The following is a 23,799-nucleotide window of genomic DNA, read 5'->3' as shown; positions in this document are numbered from 1 at the left end:
GAGGACCCTGATGTAAACAAGATGAAAGTCTTTCTCTGGTCTGCATCCCCTTAACAATTGTATGTATTGAGCTGTACTGTACTGTACCCATTCTGCAATCTGTTAATAAAGTTTTCAATCAATCAATCAATCAATCAATCAATTCAATCAATCAATCAAGAACACACAGTGAATGTATCCTTTTTTGTTTATTGCACATTGTTTTAGCTGCAAACTGTAGAATTGTTTGGCTGTGAACAAGGAGGGATGTTTGTGTTCCAGGCTTCAGTTCAGTTTCCGGTATTAACCCTAAACCCTTCTGATTGGTTGAAATCAAATCAAATCTAAATCAAATCAAATTTATTTGTAAGGCCCGACAACACACGTTAATGTCCCCATGGGCCGTACACGTCTTCTTTAAACAAGTCAAGAAGAAACATAACAGAATAAGTCAAGAACAGAACAAGAACACCATAAGGTCCAACCAATTTAAAATAAATGCAAATAAATGAAAGAATGCAAGCACTCCCAGACATACCCCACGCGAAGGTAAGGAAAAACTCACTAAAACCTAACAATAGGGAAAAATGCTCCACAGGCAGTGTGGAGGAGAGAAACCTTAGAAGGGCCATTCAAGGGGGGATCTCCCTTCTTAGATGTCGGTGATAGTAGTGTGTAGTGAAACACAGCCTTCACTACATCGCCACCTACTGCTTTGGCATTATACTACATGTATATGACGTCACTCTGTGCTGGGTTTAAACCAGTCGTGTGGACAGAGTTTTATTTTTTTTAATAATAAAAAATAAAAACTGTCAAAAATACCCGTGATCGTGTGGACTGGGCCTCAGATTTCAGGGAAGTACAGAGCTCTCCCTCTCCATGGGAAGAATGTGAAAACGGTATTAACAAGTTTCTACCATGGATGGTCATACCTCAACTTCTTTCCCTGTTACATTTGGTGTCCCCCAAGGCTCAGCCTTGGTCCCATACTTTTCTCCCTCTATAATGTTACCCCTCTGCCACGTCTTCAGAACACATGGTCTCCAATATCACTGCTACGCCGATGACAGTTATACATCCACTCTCCTGACACCACTGCTGCTACTACTGCCCTCTCCTCCTGCCTCTCTGAAAAAAATATCTGGATCAATCACAACCCCCAACTCAACAGTACTAAAACTGAAATCCTTCTAATAGGCCCACCTCACCTTCTTTGTAAAAAACGTGACTGCTCGATATCCATCAACATATCAACACTCTATCATCCCCTCCCCCACAGTGAAAAACGTAGGTATTTTATTTGACCCCAAACTAGGGCTGCACGATTAATCGATTTTTAATCGAAATCGCGATTTGGAATGATGCAATTATCAAATCGAAAAAAAACAAAAAAAAAAGCTATTATTATTTAATTTCTTTTACTTTAATTTTAATTTTTTTTAACCAGGAAGTCCCATTGAGATACAAGATCGGTTTGGGAGAGGGAGGTAAGGGGTTTTAGATTGTGTGTTGTGAAGTTTAGACTTCAGAGAGGGAGAGTAAAGTACAGAAAAAAAGGTACAGTTGGGTACCGGGATCGATTCCTAGGTAAAAATAAAAAATTTCAGGCTCGGTGTCCCGAAAAGACCCACCGCGTAGGCCAGATGCAAGCCGCATTTTACAATAAACCTTTGTGGGGCTGCTTATTTTATTTTTATATTATAATCGCAAATGTAATCGCAATCGCAATATCTGTCAGGAAAATCGCAATTAGATTATTTCCCAAAATCGTGCAGCCCTACCCCAAACTATCATTCGAACCACACATCAATAACATCACCAAGATATGTTCCATTAATCTCAGGACCACTTAGACGTTAGACCACTGCTGTCCCCCTCTGACACTGAAAAGCTGGTTCATGCCCTCATTTACTCTCCTCTAGATTACTGTAATGCATTGCTCATTGGCTCAACATCTAAATCCCTCCATAAACTTCAACTAGTTCAGAACACCTCAGCCCGCATCATCACCCGCTGCCCCAAGTTCACCCACGTGTCCTCTCCTCACTTCACTACCACCTTAAGTCCCTATCACACTACCGCCTTAAGTCCACAGAAAACAAATCATTCCCCTCCTCTGCTCCCCGACTCTGGAATCAACTCCCATCACACATCAAAGAAGCCCCCCACCTCAAAACCCACCTGTTCAACCTTGCATACCATCACCCCTGACCCTCCAACCCCTGCTTCACTTACTTATTTACACATCTGTACACACCTATATATTATTTATATTTTCTGTTTCGTCTCTAAGCTGTCTCCCTTTCTCTGTAGTATCCGCACCATGTTGCTTGTCATTGTGAATGTCCATGTACTGTTTGTCCATGTACTGTAATGCAATGTGTGTAAAGTGCTTTGAGATACCATATGTAAGGCACTATTATAATTTATTATTATTATTATTATTAACAAATTGAGTGCCACGCCCCTTCCGGGAAGTGACCCCTTCCTTGCCGTCCATTAAACCCAAACATAGTTGTAGTTTGTAGAGCTAAACCTATATTTTATAGTATAGCTATGGGTCTAATATCGCTCTCGAGTCTCAGTGACTTGCTTCTGGTCAACGTGCAAAAAACAGATTATCTTTTCATCCGTACATTTCCGTTTTACACCGTTTTTAATATGAATATAGTTTGGGTGCTTCTGAGTCATTCCAGGGAAAAGACGCGAAAACTGCGTTTTTGTGTAATTCAATAAACACGTTGTCATTTTTCACCTGATTATCGGATCTTCCTGAAATCAACGCTAGATCATAATTATTATCCTTCCTCGTGCACGCATGCAATGTTGTTTAGACCGGCGCAACCCAACGGCAAACAGCCACACATAAAACACAGAGCTTTCATATATAGAGTTCTTACCTTGTCTCTGATGTAATGCAAAAAAAAGAATCCAATTATCTCATCGCCATTCCAGTTATCCACAGCGATTTTGTCTCCGACGTTGTTGGGCATTGCACTTCAACGGGGGGGCGGGGTCAGTAGTTCAAACCATCCCTACAAGCGTGTGTTTTGCCGGAGTGTTTAGGACCCGCCCCCACGTCGCAGCTCGGTAGAGAAAAGAAACTAACCCCTTTCTAACAGGATGCAATAATGGCCGAAGGCGTTAGAGGGCAGTATAAAACCGTCTGCCAGCTCAGACACATTCAGTACAGCATGCACAAGGTGCCCCGCTGAATTATGAATGGCAATAGCAAATAAAAGAAATACTGTGAGAAAAACGTAGACCTACGTTTCCGGCAGGGCTGCACGATTAATCGTTTTTTAATCGAAATCGCGATTTGGAATGATGCAATTATCAAATCGCAAAAATAAAATAAAAATAAAAATTATTTATTAAACCAGGAAGTCCCATTGAGATACAAGATCGGTTTGTGAGAGGGAGGTAAGGGGTTTTAGATTGTGTTTTGTGAAGTTTAGACTTCAGAGAGGGAGAGTAAAGTACAGGGGAAAAAAAGTACCGTTGGGTACCGGTATCGATTCCCAGGTAAAAAGAAAAAATGTTAGGCTCTGTGTCCTGAACAAGGCATTCTTTTTGTGGCATTAACGTTATATAGTTAGTGTTACACGTTCAATAACATCAGCATATTATTTACCCGAACGTAGCAAGCGTTCATACTAGCTCAGTTCCTTCCGTTGCTCATAGAGCCCTGAGTTTTACCCATTCTGCAATCTGTTAATAAAGTTTTCAATCAGACACATGTATAGAAAGGCTTTGTTTTATTAATAACATTCGTTACAGTAAAATCATTATGCCTCGTTTAAGTCATCCTGCGGAGCTAAAAGCTAAACGTTGGCCGCGCCGCCGTTGTTGTTGTTGTTGTAGAAAAGCTCTCGTCAAAATCAATGGCGGACAAAAGCGGAAGTAAAAAATGTATACGCGCTTGCCGATTGGTGGTAACAGCAGAGGCGGGTGCAAGCGGTGTGTGACGTAATTGGCAGAATCGACTGTCAATCAAAATTTCATTGGCTGAGAGCTCTGGTTGAGACAATAGTATCCAGCTGCAGCCCAGCCGGTAGACCATACTGGGAGAACTAGTATCTAGCTGCAGCCCTGGGAGAGAGATAGTGCTATTTCTTGATGTTTCCTTTTTTTAAGTAAGTAAAGAGGCCTATGTTCATATCGGTGAGCACAATTTGTAACACAAATATCCAGTAGTTTCATAAAAAAAAATATATATATTACAAAAAAAATTAAATATCACAACAAAAAAAAAGATTGCCACAAATATCGGTATCGGCCGATTGTGTTAGTTGAACAATCGGTATCGGTGGCACATTTTCATATCGGTGCATCCCTAGTTCAGGGTAATCTAAAATTAGCCGCGGAGCTAACGCTAGCTAACGTGAGCTAACGCTAGTTAATCAAGCTCACAGAGAGAGATAAACAGGTCATATGCTCCCGAAATGCTCCCGCTGTTTGGCTACTTCTATGTGCAGTGAAAACTACTCGAATGCTTTATAACCTAGTCATTGATTTAGTTCAGGGTAATCTAAAATTAGCCGCCGAGCTAACGCTAGCTAACGTGAGCTAACGCTAGTTAATCAAGCTCACAGAGAGAGATAAACAGCTGACAGTACAGGTACAAATACAATAAAAAGCGGGTGGGGGCTGTTGTGTAAACCTTGTACTCTTTAGTTCACATATAATAAGAGACGGATTATTTGCTTGCTCTACCAGTGCACAACAACCACAACGCTTTACGGTATTTTCACAGCACTGTCGCAACATTACCGTAAAACGTGAACACCGCTCACTCGCTCCACTAGTGAGGAATGGTCTCGCCCTCTGCTGGCGCGTGTGTGCACTACACTCAAAACTCCGTTTCACTGTAATAGAAACTGAAGCGCATCTGTGATTTTGACGGTGACGGTATTGATTTTCAATACTGTCGGGATTTCTAAATACCCTGGTATACCGTAATACCGTCATACCGCCCAAGCCTAATGCAAAGACAGCTGGCCAGATCGGTACTTAGCGCGTGCACACAAAAATGCGACTCGTCCCTCACCGGGTGCTCACCTTGGTACTTGTCTTTGCATGACAATGGCTCAGGTCGTCAGAGCGCTCAGAGATGGAACAAGCATCCGTTTTCCATGTGGTCCTATAGTGCAGCGTCGCATCACCTTTTATTATCATGTAACATTGTTTTGGACGGTAAAAAGGTGCAGGCAATAACTGCCTTCTGAAAACATGCAGGGGACATGTCCCCCGTGTCCCCCCCCCCCCCCCCCCATAATTACGCCCCTGCCAGCAAGTATCTGCACATCCCAGCGATCACGTTCAAATTCCTCAGTTGGAATATAAACTTATCCTGGTTATTTTAAACAGGATATGATGTTTATGGGCCAACTTGAGACAGGATGTCTCAGTACTGTGAATGATGTCAGAATATTAATAAACATGTGCACTAGGGCTGATCCAAATGCTTCGAAGCTTCAATCATAGCCATGGTAACCGATGTCAGAATCACTATTCAAATGCTTCGTAAATACAGGTGCCGGACTCTACCTGCAGGTGGATCACGGACTTCCTGACTAACAGGACTCAGCGGGTGAAGTTGGGAATCAACATCTCCGATCCCAAGTCCATCAGCACTGGCTCCCCACAGGGCTGTGTTCTGTCCCCACTACTATTCTCCCTGTACACCAACAGCTGCGTCTCTCTGCACCCCTCGGTCAAACTCCTGAAGTTTGAGGACGACACCACCCTGGTGGGTCTCATATCCAGGGGGGACGAGTCCGCCTACAGGAGGGAGATCGAGAGGCTGCTGAGCTGGTGCAGCTGCAACAACCTGGACCTCAACGCCCAGAAAACAGTGGAGATGGTAGTGGACTTCAGGCGGAAGGCAGCCCCCCCCACCCCGATCATTCTGGGAGGCACCCCGGTGGCCTCTGTGGAGTCCTGCCGCTTCCTCGGCATGACACTCTCCCGGGACCTAAAATGGGAGCTGAACACCATCGCTCTCAATAAAAAGGCCCGGAAGAGGATGTACTTCCTACGTCAGCTGAGGAAGTTCAGGCTGCCGAGGACCATGATGGTCCAGTTTTACACCGCCATCATCCAGTCCATCCTCACCCTCTCCATCATCACCTGGTTCCCTGCAGCCACGGTCAGAGACAAGGCCAAGCTGCAGCGGGTGATACGCTCGGCGGAGAGGGTGATCGGCTGCCCCCTTCCCTCCCTTGAGTCCCTACATTCCACCAGGGCCTTGAGGAGGGCGAGGAAGATCATGGCAGACCCCGCCCACCCGGGTCACAACCTCTTCAACATGCTCCCCCACGGCAGGCGGCTACGGCTGCCCAAGACACTAAAGTCCCGCCACAGACTGAGTTTCTTCCCCTCAGCGCAGGGGTGTACAGTGCGACATATATCTCGCACGTGCTACAGCAACAGCTGTCTGTGCGATGGATGGATTTACTTCACTAGCACTGGTGCGATAGGGATTCGGTTCATATAGATACTCTTATTTTGAAAATCCTGTAGCGGGTCTCATTTCTGCCCACGCGCAGCTCCAGCTATAATAACTAGGATCGACAGCTAGCAACATTCAGGTGCATATGATACTCTTATTTTGAAAAAACTCCGTGACAACTCGACGAGTCATATCCGCCCTATCCGTGCTTGCAAGCAGAGCAGCGTGTTGGTGCGCACACAGCAGTGCGCCTACACGTCCCGAAATAAGTCCGGTGTGTTTTTTTTTTCTCGCAACGGGTCAAATGCATCTACATGCTTTGCACCGTCGCCATTCCTTTATGCGCACATCGCCCGAGATTAACGTTTATGTACCATTACAATCACTACAACGTTAGCAAGCTAACAAGCTAATCCTGATCAGGCAGAGCCAGCAGACACAGTGTGGAAAGGGAAATGGGGGGCACTCTCTCCCCTTCCCTGTGTGTGTGTGTGCGTGCGTTTGGAAAGACGATGAAGTCACTAGTCAGGACTCAGGACAGGAGTATATTATAGTAAACTGAGGATGGACAGATAATGTTGATATTCAAATATAAAAAATTTCGAGAGGAGTGGAAGTTTGAAGACTAGACTACAATATGATGCGGGGGTGGTGAGTTGAAACAGTGTGTGTGAATGAATGAATGTAAACTTTATTTAACAGATTGCAGAATGGGTACAGTACAGTACGGCTCATTATACAACGGCATGCAAATTTCTCGATTCTGATTGGCCATTCACACGTCTTTATTGGCAACAATCCACGGTCCTGGGCTCAGGACCCGCCCACAACCAAATCACATAACCCTCCCCGGCTCACTCCGGGAGAAAACAAGATCGCAGACAACAAATGGTTATGTTGAAAGCACCATAACGACTAAATATGAAGCGATTCTGTCAAGGGGAATGTGTTAGTCCTTTAAACAATGTTGGATGATGTAATTGATGGGTCTTGACTCAATCTAGAACAAAAGAAAAATCGCGGATTGATTGATAGATTAATTGATTGATTTAAATTTCTTCCTTCCTACTTTCTACTGAATGCAGCGTTCTCTCTCACACTGTCCGACGCTGGCGTACCCACAAACACACACACACACATACACACACACACACACATACACACACACACGCACACACACACTGTGACACACACACACACACACACACACACACGCACACACACACACACACACTCCTGTCTGCAACAGCGGGGGAGTCAGACTGAGAGAGAAGCAGCGCTGTTTTAAGTGAGCATGGTCTATTGAATTGATTGATTGGTTGATTGCTAATTTTATTACTGTACCCCTGGTTTCCAACTGGTTAAGTTTAGGCTAAAAGAAATAAATAAAAAAATAGGGCGAAGAAAACGTTTTTTTCCTATAGGGCAAAGAAAACGTTTTAATAAATTTTCAATCAATCATTCCAATAATACACAGTTGGATGTGTTAGTTGGTTGGATGCACTTCAAGCTGCTTCCACATGAGGCAACTTCTCTCAATCATTCCAATAATACACAGTTGGATGTGTTAGTTTGGTTGGATGCACTTCAAGCTGCTTCCACATGGAGTTGTGGGAACTACTTTTTCTGGCGGATGGTTTTTTCAATAAATCTTCGATTAATGTGTGTTTATTGTATAGAAATAAGGTTGGATGAATCTGGCAGTTGTATAAAAGCTTTACACCACGTGCAGTCGTGATTTGTGACCAATAAACCATGCCTAGGGGGGTCTAACGACCCTCGGCTGCGCCTCGGGCCTAACAACCACCCCTAGGCATGGTTTATTGGTCACAAACCACTCCTGCGTGTGATGTAATGCTTAAATACACACAATTGTTAAGGGGATGCAGACCAGAGAAAGACGTTTGTCTTGTTTACATCAGGGTCCCCCATTGTGTGTGTGTGTCCCAACCGACCCCACTTCTATGTTTCAATAAATTATTTGCATTTAAAACTATTAACGCTGACTCATTCCTTCAGTCCACTCAAAATTATGCTAATATTCCTTATGTTGTTTATGATATTAATTGAAAATAGCATATGAGAGTATTACTATTATAGTAATAATAACACATGGCGATATACTAAATGACAGCCAAACATGGCACTGCAACTAAATAACACAAATACAATAGGCACATTTGTGACTGTTACAAATATAACACGTTTTATACTTGTGCTACAAGATTTTGGCCTGTGCTACAAAACTATCAACCTCTGTAGCACCAGTGCTATGTGCAAAAAAAGTTAACGTACAGCCCTGCCTCAGCGGCTCGCCTGGTTAACGAGTCAGGTGTCCCCCTGCTCCACCCCCCCTCTATGGCGAGCTGCTAGGGCTGGACTTCTGGACTTGAACTATGCTGCACTGTATCCATGTCCCCTACCACTACCACTGCACTTTACTGTCTTATTGTTGTCTCACTGTTCTGTCCTGTTTTGCACTTATTTATTTATCATTATTATTATTTTGTTGTTCCTATTTGTGAATAATCATGCACTGAAATGTCAAATCACGTTCCATTTGTACCTGTACAATATGGTGAATAAAGTAATCTGAATCTGAAACTACTGAAGCTTTGATTTTTCGATGATAATTAAATAGGGTGGGAATTGCCAGAGACCTCGCGATACGATACTATCGCGATACTTGAGGCGCGATACGATAGTATCGCGATACTCGATATATCGCGAATATTGCGATATATATATATATTTATTTTTTATCAATAAAAAAAAAAAAAAATGTACTGCAAACATGTTTTATCTAATAAAATAAAGTTCAGTCTGTTCATCTCACTTCAATCATTTTTATTGCAGAACATGGTATTTTCTCAAGCAGACAGATGTAAACACTGTAATCTGTGTTGCATGTACCTGACAAACTGAACTGTTTGTATTACAGTCATATTCCAACTTAACTGAATGCACATGTGTGTGTGTGTGTGGACTACTGTACTATTACAGGTATTGAAATGAACAATGCAACTTCCTTGTAAAAAATAATTAATTAAATTTATTTTTAATTTTTTTTTATTATCTTTTTCCCCCTTCTTTTTCCGATTTTTCTCCCATCCCACTGTTAGTCGTTATTCCCAACCCCCTTCCTGGTTGTTGCGCACTTTCCCCTACTGTTGGTCCGAGAGGCCGGAGACTGTCACATGCTTTCCTCCGACGCATGTGCAGCCAACCTGGCCGCGCAGATTATCACTGGGAGAGTGTAACGTGTGGGAGGCCGCACTACCTCTCTCCAGATCCTACCGTCGCTGAGCAGGCGCCCCGACCGAACTGTAGGGATCGCTGTCCACAACGCCCAGGACCCACCCGCCAGCTTTCCCCACCCCCTAATACTGCCAATTGTATTAGTGTGAACGGCCAGCCAAGCTGGTGACAACGCCGGGAGCTGGATTCGAACACGCGAACCCAGCATCTCCAGCGTTGGTGACGAACACAATCTCCGCTACGCCACCTGACGCCAAATAATTAAATAATAATAATAATTAATAATTAAATATCGATACTTGGCGTCCCTGAATCGATACAGTATCGCCACGCAAAGTATCGTGATACTACTACGTATCGATTTTCCCCACACCCCTAATAATTAACTACTGAATCTTTGATTGTTCGATGATAATTAACTAGTGAAGCTTTGATTGTTCGATGATAATTAACTACTGAAGCTTTGATTGCAGGCTACATTCACACTGCAGGTAAAAGTGGCCCAAATCTGTTTTTTCACAACCGTGTAAACAGCACAATGACATGGAATCTGATCTTTTCAAATCTGATTTGGGCCACTTTCATATGTGGTCCTAAATCAGACACAGGTGCTATTTACAATGCAACCTCAGTCTGAACAGTCATATTATAATTAATTTGACATTTACATCACTCTAGATTGACATTCATCACAATTCTGCACTGGCGGGAGTCACTCTGTGAATACAAACCATGTTGGTGAGGATGGAGGACCTTATAATAATTTTGGTCTGAACAAGCAAAACTTGAGCCATATCATAATCAAGTCTCTGACATCAAGGCCACCTAATCATCCCTTCCCCTTAATTGGCTGATATCAATCCCTGTCTCCTGAGCCGTTCAGCCATTGTGTAGCGTGATGTGTGCCTGGTGCCAGTGTATGGCAGCAATTGAGCCTGCATAGCCCAAGGTTCGGGTGCTACCAGTGCTAGTTAAGGAGGCAATTTCCACCCTACATTGTGGGGAGCACTTTGAGTGTCTCGAAAAGCGCTATATAAATGTAATTAATAATTATTATTATTATTATTATTATTATTATTATTATTATTATTATTATTATTATTATTATTATTATTATTATTATTGTATCATTATATATATCATATCATCATGGATCATAGCCACTCTGTATGACCAGTTCACACTGGAATCTGAAATAATAATAATAATAATAATAATAATAATAATAATAATAATAATAATAATAATAATAATAATAATAATAATAATAATAATAATAATAATAATTAATAATAATAATAATAATAATAATAATAATAATAATAATAATAATAATAATAATAATAATAATAATAATAATAATAATAATAATAATAATAATAATAATAATGTGAACAGCCAAACAAAAGAAATCGGATCTGAGCAATAAATCAGAATTGAGCACTAAGGCCTGCAGTGTGAACGTAGCCCTAGAGATGGTCCAGTCAGAATGAGATATGACTACCTATTCAGAGACCCTGCTGTGTCCACACTGAGACCAGCTTGTCTATTGTTGGGTTTGAACCAACACAGACCTGTCCCCATTACATCAGAGAAACATCTGCTGAGTCATGAGGTTTACATCTAGGTCAACAGGACTTAACATCACATATTACACAACCAGCACACACACATTTTTAAATCCCTTTTCCATCACTACTCCAAGGCCCACCAGCACGAATTCCATGAACAATACTATACTAACAATAGTCTTTATGTTCAAATGTTACATATTTATTCTGTTGAATCGCACATTTTATGGTATTTTGTCCCCCCTGCGGACGACCCCCTAGCTGCGACTCCACCATCTTGTTTGGAAACCCTGGGAAGTATTCCCTGTTGTTTTCTTTGTCAATAAAGGCCGGTCATGGGGGCTCCGCACTCACTGACTTTGGTAGACTAACAACGTGACAACAAGAGTGACAAGACGTCTAAATAAATAATTCTATGGACAAGAAGACCCGCTAACTCATTTGGACAGATCTGCCTGTGTGTCACATTTATTTTATTGTTTTTTTATGTAGGCCTACATACATTCTGAAAAACATCAGATGCTTGTTTTTCCTGAGATGCTTGTATTGTAAACCTGGGAGGACTAACCCCTTGGATCAAATCTGAGGTCACAAATCTCAGGTTTATCATAGATTCAGAACTGAACTTCAATTCTCATATTAACAAAGTGACCAAAACATCGTTCTTCCATCTCAGAAATATAGCAAAAGTACGACCATTTATTAATCAAAACGATGCTGAGAAGCTAATTCATGCATTCATATCTACCCGATTAGACTACTGTAATGCACTTTTTACAAGTCTCCCTAAGAAAACCACAGAGAGGCTTCAGCTAATCCAAAACTCTGCAGCCCGACTGCTTATTAGAACCAAAAGGAGAGAGCACATTAGTCCAGTCTAAGCTGCTCTACACTGGCTTCCTGTAACATTTAGAAACAACTTCAAGGTCCTTCTCCTTACATACAGAGCTCAAATGGACAGGGACCATCACCAACACTCTAATAAATTACAGGCCAGCAAGAACACTGCGATCATCAGCTGCTGGACTATAGAGGCTCCCAGAAACAGTCAAAATGCAGCCTTTATCAACTATGCCCCAAAACTATGGAACAAACTAAATGGATACAAGATATCAGAATACGTGCCTGTCTGCCTGACAAGCGAACTGTTTCCTGAGTGGTAAATGAAGACATAGAAGAACAGTGACTGCATTGGAATTAGGAATATTGTTAGTAGCGTGAAGCTGAAGATTATCGGAACGGCATGCAGTAAGCCAGTAAAACTGTAGAAGATTTGAACCCAGTATTTTGGACACTCCATCCTCTGTGAACTACCTTTCTCTCTCTGTGTTGTATCATATGGAGGATATCTAATTTGTGCATTGTGACGAACCCGGGAACGGGGGGACCTTGCTATTACTGACTTTGCCCTCCATTACAGGCGGGAGGACATTATTGTACGCCTGGTGCTTGGAGTATACTAAAACACCCCAGTACGGACAGAACAGTTTTAGCCCGAAGGCGTGAGGGGCTACGGGAGCGGAAGGGGGTGGCGTCCTTCCGGCCCTCACCTTCGGGCCCCGGTCATAACTAAACCTTTGTTTGTAGTGTTTGTAAACTCAGCGCTTCCACTGCCCAAACCTAGGTTAGGATATGAGAGGAGTATTCTAGGCCTAGGCCCTACCCCTAGCGGTGAGCAGCCCCCACTATTTTATCCCAGCCCCCTTAGTTGCTGTGTGACACTTAGTGTGTATTTACCTACCTATATTCCCTATAATCATTTGCTGTGGCTCCCCGAGAGATGGTGTGATATCGATACCTATTTTAGGCTATTCTGCAGTGAACCGTGTTTTGAGGTGTGGTGTGATTCTAGACTAATGTTTGATAGTCATAGACCCGTGTGCAGGGCAAACCCTTTTTCTTCACGTGTGTAGTGCCTCAGGGGCGGGGATAGGTAGCGTGGGTGGGAGCAACAGTCTGGGGGTGGGTTTACAGGGCATTGAGCGCTTCCTCCTTTTAACTACCCTAGGCCTAGGAGGCGTGGGTCTTTTAAATAGGCTAACTATTAATTATTTATATAAAAGTATCACCCTTGTATTAGATATCTATTTTTCCTACAATAAAAGCTTTCTTACTGATTCTCGGCGCATTCTCCCGTGTCTGTTTGTGGTCTTGGGGAAATTCATGGTGGTAGGTCGGCTGACCCCTTTGGGAAGAGTATCCGTGCATGTGCACACCTTAGACTTAGACCTGGATACTTCCCGTGGGGGTCTGGTGACATAAGCACCTTGTGTGACACAGTACATAATCATTAGTGCAAAAGTAAACAACAGTGCTCTCTAATGTAGTTGTATGGATTAAACAAAGCCTTGATGCAAAGAATTTACTTGAGGAATCGTCTCAGTCCTAGTCTGACTGTAGTTGTACTGGGCAGCTCCTAGTGGTCAACAGTGTCTGACTGTAGTTGTACTGGGCAGCTCCTAGTGGTCAACAGTGTCTGACTGTAGTTGTACTGGGCAGCTCCTAGTGGTCAACAGTGTCAGACTGTAGTTGTACTGGGCAGATCCTAGTGGGCAACAGTGTTAGACTGTGGTTGTACTGGGCAGCTCCTAGTGGTCAACAGTGTCTGACTGTAGTTGTTCAGGGCAGCCCGTAGTGGTCAACAGTGTCTGTGTGTGTGTGTGTGTGTGTGTGAAGCAGGTTGTTTCTGAAACAGAAAAAAATATGTCCTGTTTTTCAGATATCCGATCCTGTGAATTTGGCCAGTATCGGACCGATACTGATACTGAGTATCAGATCGGTGCCATCCCTACTTATAACTAACTTTATTTCAACCAAAAATGCTTAAACAATAATGTGATAGATGGGAACTCATTTTGTGCAAAATGGAAAGCTTGCCAATGTTCATGAGGTAGAATTATTACAATATCCGATAATACATTTTCCCAATGATAAATCCCTATACGGGTGGACCGCGCGGGAAACTAAAGTAACGTCAGACTATGCCCCACTATGACAACGTGCCAGCGTCACCATTACAAATCAGTTTGGAATATTTGGAACTTTTGTTTTTAAGTTGCGGGAAATGCTCTTTATTGCTAATTCTTCTGCCTCCTGGACGGGGGGCATGCCCCCTCTGGACCACCACCCCCTTATTGCGACTCAGCACCATCTTGTTTGAAAATCCTGGGGAAAACCCTGGGCTAGGACGCATAGCATTCACTTCTGAGGACGTGCACAACGCTCCAAAGGAACGCAGGACATGTGGCTCTGTCCTCTCGCAAATGCGTATTTAAAAGCAAGTATACCGACACCATGACCATGACCATAAACCCTGTGATCCTGTGTGTGTGTGTGTGTGTGTGTGTGTGTGTGTGTGTGTGTGTGTGCGTGCGTGCGTGCGTGCGTGCGCGTGTGTGAGAGAGTGTGAGTAAATGTGAGGCATAAGTTGGAAAGCGGTTTGGATAAAAGCACTCGATAAACGCACTCCATCTGCCCTCACAGCTCAACTGTAACGACCATCTGTCTCCCAAACCAACACCTACTGTCACAAGAAAGAGCGCCTTCAGCTGCTTCCACCAGAAAGACTTCTTACAGCTCAGACACTGAGCTCAGACACTGGCTGCTCTGTTGGCCCTGCTTTCTCATGTCCTTCTTCACCAAGCCTGTGTCCCTGTTTCTTCACACAAACACACACTCTCACACACATAGAGAACCATGTGTCAGTTTCTTCAGATGTACACACATACACAATACACATAGAGAACTGTGTGTCCCTGTTTCTTCAGATATACACAAACACACACAGAACCGTGTGTTAAAGGTCCCCTGTCTTATAAATGGCCTTTTCCAGTGTTTAGCATTGTTTTCTAGCAATGGGGGTTTGTATCAATGGTAGGGGTGGAACGGTTCGCATTCTAACCGTACACCGTTCGGTACAACCTCCACGGTTCGGGGCATGTGTGTATTGTTCGGTTATAACGTTAGCCGCAAGCTAACCATGGAAACGCTCACAGCGAAGTTTGTTTTTGTTTGTTTGTTTATTAACACAGTTAAACAGAAGTAAAAACAATACATAATAAGTTATAACGATTGTGAAGGAGAAGTTAGAAGCCTAGAGGCTTATCAAGAACGTCCCCTGTTTTATAAAATCAAACATACAAAAATACAAAAATATGCATATTATAAAATACCAGAATACATTAAAAGATTTGTGTTAATACAAACATACATACACACAGTACATACATGGATATACTGTGTACATAATAATATATAACAACCCACCCACCTGCCTATAAACCTACCCACCCACATAGGGCTGGGCGATATGACGATATTATATAAATATCGGGTACAGTTCATTAACGATACACTTTTTAAACGTATCGTGGATATCGTGATGTTTTGACCAAGAGGCTTGTGTCGCGTCAATCTGGTCCACACGTTGACACTTTTGAACAGCGCCGCCCCACACACACACTACTGCATCAAAAGTTGCTACTTATGATAACAAAGGCAATCGTTTTGTGGCATTAACGTTATATAGTTACACTTTCAATAACATCAGCGTATTTACATAGCAACGACCGAGGTCGACCTAGATATAGCAAGCGTTAGTCGTTCATATCTCAGCCCGTGCTGACTCAGTTGTGCCCATTCTGCGGTCTGTTAATAAAGTTTTCAATCAGACAGATGTATGGAAAGGCTTTTATTATAACATCCGTTGCAGTAAAATCATTATGCCTCCAGTCGTTTAGTCCTTCTGCGGAGCTAAAAGCTAAACGTCGGCCGCGGCGAGCTGCCATTGTTATTGTCATTGAGCTCTCCAATGGCGGAAGTAAAAAATGAATACGCGCTTGCCGATTGGTGCTAAGAACAGCAGGGCGGGTGCAAGCGATTTGACGTAATTGGCAGACGCGACTGTCAATCAAAATGATTCTGTTTGCCGACTGAATGAATGAGAACGTTATTAACAGATTGCAGCATGGGTACAATACAGTACAGCTCAATACAACAACAGTCAACAGTGGACTGGAGGATGCAGACCAGAGAAAGACTTTCGTCTTGTTTACATCAGGGTCCCCCATTTTCAATTCATCATATTTCATATCTAAATCATATAATATCTCATTGCTAAATATATGCAATATATAATCTAATAATCCAATAATCTAAATCTAATATATAATATATAATATAAAAATGCTAAATGCATGGGTATTTTATTTTGTCTTTAATGTTAGCTTGCAAACTCAAATACTGTCTTGGTAAGCCTCATAATGAATTGTTTGGGGAAAAAAAGAAAAACATTGTGATGCGTATCGTGTATCGCCGAAAGGTCAGAAAATATCGTGATATCATATTTAGGCCATATCGCCCAGCCCTACACCCACATAACCAAATGCGTTATCTATCTACTACTTTTGGATGAGAATTTTTTTGTAGTTTGCTTTAAAAATAAGCAGAGATGGAGATTTCCTCAGCATAGGATCAGCTGCATTCCAAAGATTGGACCCTCTATACCTCACTGAGAACTGCCTAAGTGAAGTACCACAATAAGGTATATGCATGAAGTGACTCCACAACACCAGTTCCATTAGTGGGGAAGGGGGGGGGGTATATTGACGAGGCTTGACAACAGCGGTTCAAAGATAACTTCACGTTTATTGGCTGTTCGTTTATATTATATCATCGGGGCTTCTCCAGGTTCCAACGCTGTGTGTTACTGTTGACTAGGGCTGGGCGATTAATCGATTTAATCGATTAATTCGAATGGATGATTTAGAACGATTTAAAAAAATCAATTAACATTTTTAATTTAATTTTAATTTTATTTTACAAAAAGTGATGTTTGGTGAAAGTTAGATTTGCACTTTATTAATGCCAATAGGGAAATTCATTCTTGTTTGATGATCAAGAGGCACCTTTTATTTGTTTTAAGTGAAGTTTGGCGAAAAAGCAAGTTATTGCACTATTAATCCCAATAGGGACATTCATCTTTGTTTGATCAAGAGTAACCTTTTATTGGATATATTGGATATATATTGGATATATATATATATTCTTATTATTATTATTTGTGTAAGTGAAGATTGGTGAAAGTTAGGTTTTGTGGGATATTCTGATGAAGAATGTTCTCAGTCAACCGAGGTTTGGATAATAACAAAGGTTTATTAACCAAACAGATAGAATTACATAGAGAGAATGGCTGAGGGCTTCCCCCAGGTGATCAGCTGAAATGACCCAGGTAAGAAGCCCTCGATTGTGGTCGGGAGGAGCCCTTTATAGTTCAACAAGGGGGGGGTGTGGTCCCATTTGATAGGTCAATTGGGGGGGAGGTACAGGTTTGGGGAGAGGAATGTCTTATTCCACAGAGAGGGGGGGGGGTGTATTTACATGAGGACATATTATACCACAATACTCACTTTTCTTTCTTATAATGTGGGTGAGATTAATGTATAATATACCAGGATTGTTTGGAAAAGTGAAAATAGAAAACAATTAAAATAATGAAAATTTTGGCCGATGTGATGTTGGTTGGCATAACAGTTTAAAATAGAATTATTTACATCTATGATTCATGACATGATCGACTGGACTGCGGTCTGTGTTATTTTGATATCAGAGATGTGGGAATAGATATCACCTTTTTCTTTTATTAATTGCTCAAAATACCTATGTCAATGAGTGGTCCTCAACTCTGATATCAAACCACAATTAACATAAGCTATAGCTGTGCATATATCTTGGCATACCTTCAGTCGTTCATGTCGTGACTCAGGGGAGCTAATGTGATGGTTGTACATACAGGCATTGTAATAAACCAATTAAATACATGCACTGTCTCTGTGTGGTCAGAGTGCACAGGGTGAAAAAACAAAATTGTGTGCATAATTATTAGGAATAGGATTTACACATAAGGCTAATGTGTACAAAAACATTTTAACAACCGTTAACCTGGTGGTTAATAAAACTAACATGATTGATTATGGGAAACTGTTCAAAAATATATATATATATATGCACATTTTATAATGATTCTTGATGAAATTACTTAGGATCCAGTTGTATTTAACCTGAGTTTGAGTGTCACTTTCATCTGTGATTGAAAGATTGATCTTTACTTAGAATCAGGCAATTTTGTAACCTAAGTAATTCAAATGTGATGTAATGTGATCATGTGACCACTTCTTCCTTCAGCAATACATTTTAGCTCATTATTACTAACCATTGTTAATGCTTTCTCATTGATTTCTTTTCATCACATCCCTAGTTCATCGTTTTGCAGATACATACAATTGTGTGAAAAGTTTCCTGCTTGTGAAGGTATTAATCTGAATGATGTTGCGTCATTGTTGACAAGGTGTTCTCTGTCGGTCGTGTGGCAGGGCCAAACAGTAACACATAAAAATTAAATAAATACATAACAATGTGGACACTGTGTGTTCAGAAGTCTCTTGGTTCACAGGTCTCTGATGATGTGTCTCTTGTTGACGATGCAGTCGGGAACATTCACTGGTCCATCATTCAGAGGGGGCCTACAGGAGGTCGCCGTCCACTTGTCAAGGGTCACCGGTAACAGTCAACTATAGTGGCCTTGCAGACTCTTTTCCTGGAGCCTATGTTGTTCTCCACCACCATCACATGTCTGCCACTGTGCTCACGCTTGACCTTTATCAGGCCTTGAGGCATGGCGGTAGGGTGGTCTTGAACGTGCTGTGTGGTGGTTGGTCCCCCGCTCCCCGTCATCGCGGTACCAGAGGGGCGAGGGTTTGCTGGTGTAGTGGCCTGTCTGTAGGACGCTCTCTCTCACACGGATGACAATCTTGTCATGGGAATCCATCTTGATGGTCGGGGCTTTGGTTCCCATCTGCAGGTGATGGGTTTGGTCTGCCGTGGTCTGCAGTGCCGGGGTGGGGCTGCATGTCGTCCTTTCTGTCTCTGCTCCCCTTCCTTTGGGGACGTCTGTGTTGTGTGGGCTGGTGGTTCTCCCACGGTTGTTGTCGTCGTCTCTGGTTGTGTCCGCAGCTCCTTGGCGGCGTCCCTGGTGATTCTATGCTGTCGTTCGTGGTTCAGGTCATGTGTCGTCTCACTCGTCCTGTCCTCTCACCAATTTGTGATCTGAGGATGATAAAAACTGCCTTAGAAAACTCCTCACATAAATGATTCAACGCCTTTCTGCTACAGAGGAAAATCATTTAGGGTTAATTCATTTCATTGTGTAATACCATCGTGCATTTGATATCGTTTGGATCCGATCTTTGCATGGAATCAGAAACATTTATTTTTTATCTTTATAATCTGTGATGTCAAATTTAATTTGATCTTACCTCAGGATGCGTTGGGTGTGTCTCAGGATACTTACCTCGCCACGCCTTCTCTGGCGTTATTCACGTCTCAGTGTGGCTCGTCATAATTTAGCATGGGGAAAAAACATAAAATCTAGGTAGCCAGTTAATTTTGCATGAAAAACAATCATTCATTTTCTCGTCTACTCTTAAGTAGTATTAATTTAATTACCTCTAATATACCTTGTGCATTTTGATAATCATTGTGTAAATGATTATCCTGCTTTCAACTGATACAAATAATTCTAACCCTAGCTAACCTTACTGTGATGCATTTGTCCTAATAAACTAACCTACACTGTAGCACTCAACACTCTGATGACCATTGTTACTCAGCTGATAGAGTTGTGCCCTTTTTGATGTCCTGTCATACAGACCCTGTGAGTCGCTTTTGCAGTCATGGAAATGTATTAGTTGTTAAAAGAATAGTCTAAGGAATCATGCATGTTATTGGTTATAAACAGAGAATAGAAGGAGGAGATTGTAAGTAAAGTTGTTTTCATCATTAATCTTTCATCTCGGGCACTTCTACTTTGTCTGGTTTTATTCAGAATTCATCTCTAATTCGTGTGCCTCCTGAAAAGAGATGATGAAAACGACTGGTTAGTTATTGTTAGTATGGGAATTAGGTAGATTTTCATGACTGCAAATTCATCACTATTGTCTGATTCATGTTAACTAAGTGGTTCCATCCATTGTCATGTGAGTCCACCAAGCCTGTGGTCAGAGTGTAGGCATACCCTGTGGGTTTCAAGTGCCCATGTCTGCTATCGTCCCTTTAGCTCCAAACTGCTTTGTTCTAATGTAGATTAACTCAGTCCCTTTCTGTCTCTTGATTGTCTGTTTGCTTCTTGTAAACACAATTTACATGTGGGTGTTTGGATGCAGATTTGTTTTAAATGGTCAATCGATTGTCTCTCAGCTCCACACCATCTTCGGTTGACATGCAAATTGTTGGAGTTTCAGTCTTTTGTGATACAAGTGTGTTTAAACACTGCTTTGTAATTCAATTTAGAGGTAAATCCGTCTGCCTCTCCTGATCGTCTGCTTGCTTCCTGTAAACACACAAATATGTTAGTGACGCTTTGACTGTCTGGGTTGTGTTGATTAGAATCCTATTTAAAACTAGCTTTATGTGACTTATAATGTGTAAATTAAAGCAACATAAACATTCAAGTGATCTGAGATAGTTGTAATTTACTGTAACTGAGATGATAGTTGTGTATTGTACAGTTTCTACGTCAAATGTATATACTCTCTTTTCTTGACTCCTTTTGTATCACAAACAGTACTGAATTTGCAAATCTGGTATGTCATAAATGTATAGATGTAGCAGTATTGACTATCTGTATGTCATGTATGTCATATATGTCCTGATGAATTGAAAATGGGGGACCCTGATGTAAACAAGACAAAAGTCTTTCTCTGGTCTGCATCCCCTTAACAATTGTGTGTATTGAGCTGTACTGTATTGTACCCATTCTGCAATCTGTTAATAAAGTTTTCAATCAATCAATCAAAGCATCTATATTTATGATTTTCATACTCACCGGGGAAAGCTGTTGTGTTGACGTCGTATATTATACGTGGACTTCATATACCTTCGGCCTCGGGCATATTATGATTTTCATACTCACCGGGGAAAGCTGTTGTGTTGACGTCGTATATTATACGTGGACTTCATATACCTTCGGCCTCGGGCATATTAAACCTTACCGTTCGCCCAATGATAGTTTCATATCGCACTTTTGTATGACGTCATCAGCCCATGCGACGTTCACGCGTTGTCATTCGCCTCGGAAATAACGCTTTGCAATCCTGCATACTAGTTCTGCGAGCTCTCAATAGCCTGGAATTTACCTAAACCCAGCGTTTTGTTACCGAATGAACGAGCCTGTGCATATGTGAAAACGTAAACAAACTGAAACGATAAAACTATACTTCCCAAATGGTCGTTCCCGTGTGCCGGTTTTGTTGATTCCGGAAATTACTATCCTAGTTTGTCGCGTGAATTGCACCTCAATGTTATTCTCTGTGTAACGGTACTCGTCTCCCTATGCTTGGCGCGATATCAGTCGGCATAATGTGCACATACAAACGAGACTTTAAACAGACAAACAAACATTAATACATATAAGTTAACGTGTGTATATATCTGACTGTTTTGGATCGCTGTTCGTTTAGTCGGCCAGCATCTGCTGCGACAAGGCATTTATCCCTTGATATATCTATACATCGTTATTAAAGTCATAACGACCGAACCTGACTTCGAAATTTACCAGCGATATATTAGATGTGAATATACCGTTTAATCATACTCTCGGTCTCTTCAACTCGCGACTAATGTCCTGTTTAATGTACTTTCCGCGACTGATGTCCCGTTTAATGTACATTCACGTACTCCCGGGGCATCGCGTAATCATGTACTACTAGGACATCGCGTGATCATCTTCCCGCTATCTGTATGATCAATTGGTTAATTTAATCCAAATACATCGTTTTCAGGAATGGAAGAGATTGTGGGCTTAGTTTGAGGTTGAAACAATGAATATTATGACGCTACTCTGGTAATTTCTAATTATGATTCTATCAGCTTCTCGGCCCTAACTTCCCGCCTCTTTGCCAAAAGAATCATAGAATAGTTTCTAAGAGAGTAGCGTTTTCCAATGATATCACTCTAATAAGCTCACGTATCTCCTTTTGTTGCCTATATTTCAGCCTGAATTAGACTTGGGTTAGCAATCCGACAACCTTTATTGTGCCTTAGCTTTTGGTCGGCTCCGACTCGACCTGGAATAGCACTTCAACCTTTGTGCCTAAACTTTCGGGAATAGCACATATAACCCATCCTCTCAGAACCGCCTGATAAGGACCCAGGTGCATGCGCGCCCTGGTAACGATTCTCAATACAGATCAGATATATTAATGCACATTATTCTTACTCAGCCATGATCTCAATATTTGACAACATTCTGTAATGTTCACCTGGCACAGAGAAAAGCGGGAAGGTTTTAATTCCTTGCCATACATTTTTGGTCGACCATCTATTATACTCACTTTTCTCTGTATAGCTGAAACGATACAGCACGCCGGGAGGACGCAAAAAGTCCGTCACAAGTTCGTAGACGCCAATTGTGGGATATTTGTGGATATCCTGATGAAGAATGTTCTCAGTCAACCGAGGCTTGGATAATAACAAGGTTTATTAACCAAACAGATAGATTACATAGAGAGAATGGCTGAGGGCTTCCCCCCAGGTGATCAGCTGAAATGACCCAGGTAAGAAGCCCTCGATTGTGGTCGGGAGGAGCCCTTTATAGTTCAACAAGGGGGGTGTGTGGTCCCATTTGATAGGTCAATTGGGGGGGGGGGTACAGGTTTGGGGAGAGGAATGTCTTATTCCACAGAGAGGGGGGGGGGGGTGTATTTACATGAGGACATATTATACCACAGTTTGCACTTCAATCCCAATAGGGAAATTCATCTTGGTTTGATTTATTTTTTTGTCAAATAAAAACAAAGGTTATTTGAATGATTTCCTTGGCGTTTCTAGTTTTCAAGAGAAAAAAATCGATTCAAATCGTAAATCAGATAAATAAAAGGAATCAGAGATTTAATTTTTAGGCCATATCGCCTAAAAATGCCAATAGGGAAATTCATTCTTGTTTGATGATCAAGAGGCACCTTTTATTTGTTTTAAGTGCAGTTTGGTGAAAAAGCAAGTTATTGCACTATTAATCCCAATAGGAACATTCATCTTTGTTTGATCAAGAGTAACCTTTTTATATATATATATATATATATATATATATATATATATATATATATATATATATATATATATATATATATATATATATATATATATATATATATTATTATTATTTGTGTAAGTGAAGATTGGTGAAAGTTAGGTTTGCACTTCAATCCCAATAGGGAAATTCATCTTGGTTTGATTTATTTTTTTGTCAAATAAAAACAAAGGTTATTTGAATGATTTCCTTGGCGTTTCTAGTTTTCAAGAGAAAAAAAAAGAGAATACTTCATAATGTTTCATGCAATTAAAAAGTAAATATATATTTAGTACAAATGATTTATTTATTTTAAATAACAGTGACTTTTCCTAGTGCTGGTTAAGCATATGCATCCTCTGTGCATCCCCTTAACAATTGTGTGTATTGAGCTGTACTGTATTGTACCCATT

Source organism: Notolepis coatsorum, assembly GCF_963971535.1.
Source record: "Notolepis coatsorum genome assembly, chromosome: 1".
Taxonomy (NCBI): domain Eukaryota; kingdom Metazoa; phylum Chordata; class Actinopteri; order Aulopiformes; family Paralepididae; genus Notolepis; species Notolepis coatsorum.
Note: the sequence above shows the minus strand (reverse complement) of the source record.